The sequence below is a fragment of the Podarcis pityusensis genome (genome assembly GCF_964106645.2).
Source record: "Podarcis pityusensis genome assembly, chromosome: 3".
Classification (NCBI taxonomy): Eukaryota; Metazoa; Chordata; class Lepidosauria; order Squamata; family Lacertidae; genus Podarcis; species Podarcis pityusensis.
Genome location: NC_138026.1, coordinates 114,453,043 through 114,460,910, shown reverse-complemented (window position 1 = coordinate 114,460,910; position 7,868 = coordinate 114,453,043).

Here is a 7,868-nt window from a genome sequence, read left to right as displayed (position 1 = left end):
ATGGAGAAATAATAATAATAATAATAATAATAATAATAATAATAATAATAATTTATTATTTGTACCCCGCCCATCTGGCTGGGTTTCCCCAGCCACTTTGGGTGGCTTCCACAGAGACCAAAATTACACTAAAATGTCACACATTAAAAACTTCCCTGAACAGGGCTGCCTTAAGATGTCTTCTGAATGTCAGGTAGTTGTTTATCGCTTTGACATCTGATGGGAGGGCATTCCACAGGGCGGGCGCCACTACCGAGAAGGCCCTCTGCCTGGTTCCCTGTAGCTTTGCTTCTCGCAATGAGGGAACCGCCAAAAGGCCCTCGGCGCTGGACCTCAGCGTCCGGGCAGAATGATGGGGGTGGAGACGCTCCTTCAGGTAGCCATAGCTCAGGGCCGAAGCATCTGCTTGGCATGTCGAAGGCCCCTGGTTCAGTCCCTGACATCCCCAGCAGGGATGGGAATAGCCTCCACCTGAAACTCTGGAGAGTTGCTGCCAGCCAGTGTTGACAGAACTAAGCCAGATTGGCCAGTGGCCTAAACTGAAGTTCCTAGTCAGTGGTCATTTTTGAATGACCCCTTTGGAACGCCCTCCCATCAGATGTTGAGGAGATAAAGGGCTACACAACTGTATCAGAAAGTTTTAAAAGTTTGATGTTTTATTATGTTTTTCTATGTGCTGGAAGCAGCCTAGAGTGGCTGGGAAAACCCAGCCAAATTGGTCGGGTAATAATAATAATAATAATAATAATAATAATAATAATAATAGACCCTTCTGCTCATTCTGTTCTTGTTCTGACATCAGTGGGGCTTACTTCCGAGTAAGCTCGTATAGGAGGGATGGGGAACTGATCTGCATTTGGAAGGCCGCGTCTCCTCCAATACTTGGGAGGTTATACGTATTAGTAGGGATGGAAAAGAAATGTGACTCAGTTTGCATTCAAAGGCATTCGTATCTCATTTGTGCCTCCTGAGACAATACGTGGACCAAAAGACAGGCATCATTTGGAAATTTTCAATGCTCTAAATTTTCCAGGGCAGTTCTTCAGCCGAGCAGTGTGTACAAAAAAAATACAGATATAAAATTATTTATTTAGCTATTGAATTTATATGCCGCCTTTCACCAAGAGCCTGCAAGGCGGTTTACAACGTAAAAATATAAAATATGTAACATAATAATAGTGAAATAGGACAACGCTCTCCCTTGCCTGCTTTAAAGGGCTACAGAATCATTGGCAGTCAAAGGCCTGGTTGAAGAGGAATGTACTAACGCATATATTAGTGAAAATTAAAACAGCGGGAGTTTTTTTTAGCAGGAACTCGGGGGAACTCAGTTTCCTAATCTTTTAAAAATTAAATAATTACTTTTGTTTGTTTGTTTAGGGGTGCTGGAACAGATATGCACCCAATGCCTGAGCCCCAAATCCACCTTTTCCTGTTATCAATAAAGTTGTGGCCATTTCTCACTGTCAGTTTGAGTTTATTAATCGCATTTTACAATTAGCCACTGCCCCGGGGAGCAGGGTGTGGCGCTGCAACTGGGCCCACAGCTAACTAACTATCTAACTATCTAACTAACTATCTAACTAACTAACTAACTAACTAACTAACTAACTAACTTCATGGTGAGTTCCCCTACCTTTGTTTCAGAAAAAAGGACTGGAAATCATGGCTTTTTTTCAGCCAGAACTCAGTTCTGGCACCTCTCAGGTGGGCGTCATTGCCATTCTAAGAGATTATGGTGAATTCCGGCACCACTTTTTCTAGAAAAATAGCACTGATTAAAGTTGAAATTCTTTATATTAGGGTAAATTGCTTTACAAAAAAAGGTGTATATTAGGCAAGATTGCACAGAAACCCAGGAGAAATTCACCAATGAATTATTATTATTTTTAAATAGCAAACAGCTGTGAAAATGCAGAGAACCAGGTTTAAGATTTGAAAAAACGAGAAGCAGATATAACCGAAATTAGACAGATTCGCCTCTCCCTACTCAGCAGCCCAGGGTTTCACAGTTCATTTACTCTCCTTTTCTCATGTGGCAAAGCTCCAGCAGCTATCTCTCAATCCAGCGTAATAAATCTGTACCCACAGACTATAATTAAGTACGTAATCCAGTTGAAGCCCGACACCCCAACCCCAGGGCAGAGGGATGAGATCCACGCTGCAGATTCTTCCCTCCTTCTCGTCTGCTGCCCTTGGAGTTTCCAGAGCGACGGCGTCGACACAGCGGAGTCTTTCGCAAGGCCCAAGGACGAGCCAAATCGGGGGCTGTCATAGGGACTGGTTTGGCAGATAACACTCTGGTGGGGCATTTGCGGATGCCAGGGACTGGCTGAGACATTGAGGAGTGGTGTCTGGGTTTATGGAGATGGACTTGGAAAAAGGAATCAGTGATCTGGGGGAAATCTGCAACGGCCAGGAGATGAGAGTCAGAGGCAGGAGAAGCTGAAGGGCCGGACAGTGAAGGACAGGTGAAGGAGGAGGAAGAGAAAGGTCAGGCAGGTAGAGAATCAAGGGTTTCCATGCCTCCTTCTCCTGCTCTACCACTCCTGCTCCAGTGTCTCCCAGGATCAGAAGAGGGGTGAAGAGGGAGGAGCAGAAGCAGGTTACATATTTGTTGTTGTTCAGTCGTTTAGTCGTGTCCGACTCTTCGTGACCCCATGGACCAGAGCACGCCAGGCACTCCTGTCTTCCACTGCCTCCCGCAGTTTGGTCAAACTCATGCTGGTAGCTTTGAGAACACTGTCCGACCATCTCGTCCTCTGTCGTCCCCTTCTCCTTGTGCCCTCCATCTTTCCCAACATCAGGGTCTTTTCCAGGGAGTCTTCTCTTCTCATGAGGTGGCCAAAGTACTGGAGCCTCTGCTTCAGGATCTGTCCTTCCAGGGAGCACTCAGGGCTGATTTCCTTCAGAATGGAGAGGTTTGATCTTCTTGCAGTCCACGGGACTCTCAAGAGTCTCCTCCAGCACCATAATTCAAAAGCATCAATTCTTGGGCGATCAGCCTTCTTTATGGTCCAGCTCTCACTTCCAGGGTAGGCTCATCTAAACAAAAATACTTTTAGCAGGCGATGAAAAGATTGCAGTGAAAGCGCCCGCCTGGTGTCAACAGGCAGGGAGTTCCAAAGTGAAGGTGCTGTCACACTAAAAGATTGATTTCCTACAAATGCAGAATGGGTGTTATAATGGTATGGGGTTGCTCGTGCGTAAGTTGCCGCCTCTCTCCCTGCTATGTTGCCTTGTTAAACCTTTCTGTCTGGACAGCCCTTCACTTCGTGGCTGCCTCAGTTGCTAGCAGAATCCGTCAGTGGGCGTTTCTTAAATCTTTTCCAACATAAAAGTTGCTTGACACCCAGTCTCCTCCTACTCTCTCTGTGCAGAAGTCTTCTGGGCAGGGAGGGCGTGGGTAGCGGGGGACCAGTGCTCTCCCCGCTGGTGTCTGGTGAAGAGTCCTGGAGCCCTCTCGCCGATTCCCCCATCAGCCCCTCCTTATCCCTGGTGTAGCACTGATTTGCTTCCCCATCTGCAGAGCTGCCTCTCTCCCTGCTGGGCCCTTCTCCAGCATCATTGGAGAGCCTTCCCTCTGCCTCAAGCTCCGATGTCAGTTCCCTGACAGGTGTTATGTTATACACGTAACACGGCCAGTTCTGCAGATTGAAGCAGCCAAGAAGACATATATGAGGTAAGGCGATCTCACAGGTAAGCTGGTCCCAAGTTGTTAAGGCCTTTATATACCCAGATTTGCAGACACTCCAAGTGTCCCTATTTTCCAGGGATGTCCCTGATTTAGAGAAGCTCTCCCGGTTTCTGATTTGATCCTGGAATCTCCCTGTATTCCTTAGGATGTCACTATTTTCATGGGAGAAATGTTGGAGGGTATGGAGTTATCCAATCCCTGAGCTGTCTGAAGGCAATCCTGTACAGTCATACCTCGGATTGAATGCGCTTCGGGTTGAGCGTGTTTGAGTTGTGCTCCGCGGCAACCTGGAAGTAACGGAGTGCGTTACTTCCGGGTTTTGCTGCTTGCGCATGCGCAGACGCTGAAAACGACGTTATACGCATGCGCAGACGCAACAAAAACCAACGCGCTGTCACTAGTTACGTTTGCTTCTAGATGCGAACGGGGCTCTGGAACGGATCCTGTTCGTATCCAGAGGTACCACTGTATAGGGAAGGTGTTTGTTTTTTTTATAAAAAAAAGTTTAATGTTTTATTATGCTTTTACATATGTTGGAATCTGCCCATAGTGGCTGGAGCAACCCAGTAAGATATGTGGGGTATAAATAGTAAAATTATCTTTATGGAATGGGACGTCCCTATTTTCACCAGATTTGGTTTCTTTTGGGAGGTGTTTCGTTCCATTCTCCTCCCTTCTGTTTTTCTCTAAAACAGATATGTAAGGGGGGGAGAGACCTCCAGAAACTATGCCATGAGAGGACTGAACAGTGGCCAAAAGTACACTGAATGGAGTTTATCGGAATCGGGTGAGACAGAAAACCAGGGCCATGGTGGTTGTGGAGGAGGACGAGTGAGAATGAAATGGAATATCCTGGAAAAGGGCATGGCTGGCTGGCTGGCTGGCACCTTTCCCCCCAGTAGGGTAGCCAGTCTGCTAGACTGTTGCAGCCAAAAGCAGGGCCTTCTTTTCATATTCTTAGCGGGGAAATGGGGTTTTCAAAAGGCCTTTAAGAAGCCAACCCAATGTGAAAAAAACACAGCCAACTTCCTTCCCTTGCAGAGTTACAGGTTTTCAAAAAATATGATTCTTCAACCCGGTTCCTTACGTCTCCCTTTCCCCACTGTATATAAACTACCGAGACAACTTGCTTATTATCTCTTCATCTACGTGTCTCCTTTACAGCTAATATATCATGTCATCACCCTGAGGGTTATGGCGAGGCGGCCAAAGCTAACTGCAGCCCCAGAAACAAAAGTTGCTCCTGACTTTTTTTTGCTGTCACATTTCTAGCTTCTGCCAAATTAAGTCCACCTTGGACAGGAGTTGGGGTCAGAGGAGGGGAGAGGGCAGGGTCCAAGATCACTTTCCTAGCATGGATACTCTTACGCTCCTTTATTCAGAATTTCTAGCCTTGCCGCAAGTAGGACTGTAGCTAGGGGGTAGCGAGGTGGGCATCTGCCAGGGGTGCAAGCAATTGGGGGGCAGGCGGTGCAAAATCTGCTAAAAAATGTGTCCATAAATATAAATATTGATCATTGCCTCATAAGAAATGGTTTTAAATAGAGGGTGAGTTGAATGGGTGGGGTGGGGGTTGGAGGAGAGGCGGAAAGAAGAGCTAATTTGTCCGTGGCTCGGGGGCACAATCTGGACAGTTCTGCCAGGGCACAAGATCACCTAGCTATGGCTCTGGCCTCAAGCTAAGATAGCTCCAATAAAAAATTGGACAAAGAATTCTGGAAGAAGGTTTGTAGATCTCATCAAGGAAGCTTGGGGTCATCAACATCTGTGGCAGCTAAATCTTCAGAGGAAGTGCACCTCTGACTATCCTGAGGTTGAAGAGCCAGGAACATCTTGCTGGCTCCCAGGAAATGTTTGGTTTGATCCAGCAGGGCTTTTTAATATTTTTAAGCTACTCATTGATGGTGATCAGCTTCTGGAAGGGCCATAGCTCTGTGGCAGAGCATCTGTTTGCACGCAGGTCCTGAGTTCAAATTCTGACATCTTCAGGTGGGGTTGCCTGTCCTTGTAGACTGTACTGAGCTAGGTGGAACAGCGGTGGTGACTCATGATGTGTGGGCTTCTTCTGCCATGCCTTCCAAGATTTCTCCGATGAAAATAGGGATGCCTGATTCAATAATAATAATAATAATAATAATAATAATAATAATAATTTTATTACTTATACACCACCCAGCTGACTGGGTTGCCCCAGACACCCTGGGTGCCTTCCAACATATAAAAAAAACAATAAAACATTAAACATTAAAAAAGCTCCCCTATACACACTATTCAGGTGTCTTCTAAAGGTTGTTTTGTTACTTATCTCCTTGGCTCAGGGGTGGCATAACTCCACACCCTCCAACATTTCTCCGATGAACATAGAGATGCCCTAAGGCAAAACAGGGCATTCCAGGATCAAATCAGAATTTGGGATGGCGTCTCCCTGGTAAATAGGGGCACTTATAGGGGCTTAAAAAGCTATGGTTTTTCCCAGTGATGATGTATGGAAGTGAAAGCTGGACCATAAAGAAGGCTGATCGCTGAAGGCTGATCGCCGAAGAACTGATGCTTTTGAATTGTGGTGCTGGAGGAGACTCTTGAGAGTCCCATGGACTGCAAGAAGATCAAACCCATCCATTCTTCAGGAAATCAGCCCTGAGTGCTCACTGGAAGGACAGATCGTGAAGCTGAGGCTCCAATACTTTGGCCACCTCATGAGAAGAGAAGACTCCTTGGAAAAGACCCTGATGTTGGGAAAGATGGAGGGCACAAGGAGAAGGGAACGACAGAGGACGAGATGGTTGGACAGTGTTCTAGAAGCTACTAGCATGAGTTTGACCAAACTGCGGGAGGCAGTAGAAGACAGGAGTGCCTGGCGTGCTCTGGTCCATGGGGTCACGAAGAGTGAGACACGACTAAACGACTAAACAACAACAACAACAACAACAACAACATAGGGGCTGTTCTGCTGCATGTTTATTAGAATCAAGGATCAAGGTGTTCCGCAGATTGAATAATGACCCCCCACCATGGAAACAATATCTCCCCACATGTAGAAAACTAGAAAGTCTGGGAAGGACATTTGCTGTGTTCACCACAAACAAACCAACTTACACTCTTCACTAACAGATTGGTGGATTGTTCAGTGAAGAATATAAGCTGGTTTGTTCTGGTATTATGGGAGAGGAAGAAAAACATCTCCCTATACGCACCCTCCAACCAATGCAGAAACTAACACACCTCAAACACATGTCTCCAAAATGGCTCCCCACCACCGCCAGGGAAGAAGGGGTCGGTGAAGATCTACATCAGGGACAAGGCAGGGGTAAAGAGGTACATTGGAACCTGCTGACCCTGTGGATTCTGCCGCCTGAGGCAGTCACCTCACTTTGCCTCATGGGTGTGCCAGCCGCATCTGCATAGACCAGCGACCTGACTTGATACGAGGCACCTTCCCACAGTCCTAGGACTCCACTGCTCGATCCTGCTGCCTACGCAGGATGAGTGCCTCTAGGTTATAGCTCGCCCCACCTTATTCTCCCCTCCCCACATTGCTTTTTTGGGGTTTTGCAACTCAAGGCATGCCAGGCCTTCTATCACAGATTTAAAACAAACAGAAACCTTTTTAAAAATAATTTCTATTCTTTATTGCGGGGGGAAAAAGAAAAGAAAGGACAACCGTCCCTGCCCAGCCTCCAAAATCAGCTTCACGGTTTCCCATCACAATTATATATTAGCAGAGGGATAGACCTGGGGGCAAACCGTTCTGGCAGCCGTTCAACACTTTCATGCCTGTAATCCTGCAGAGAAAAAGGACACTCAGGTGTCTGACCTGTTCTTCTGGACTCCACTAAATCAAACTCGAGCCTCAGGTAAAAATTCTCTGTTTATCTGAAAGTAGTATTTTTGGGGGTGGGCAGGGTGAGGGAAGTGGTTTTCTCCTCCCTCGCTCCCCACCTCCTTTTCTCTGGCAAGTTCCAACCTTTTCTTAGCCTTGACATAAAAACGCAGCTGAGAAAACACTGCAACTTGAAAAAGGAAAAAGAAAACCAGCTACTGTGCTAAAATATAAAAGTATATTGCAAAGTAATTATGGCGTCTTAATCCTTAACCCTCTTTGAAACAGCCATGGACCCGGGCAGTGGTGGCACCCGAGTAGGACTTTAGGGCTGAGGTTCTGGGTCCCACT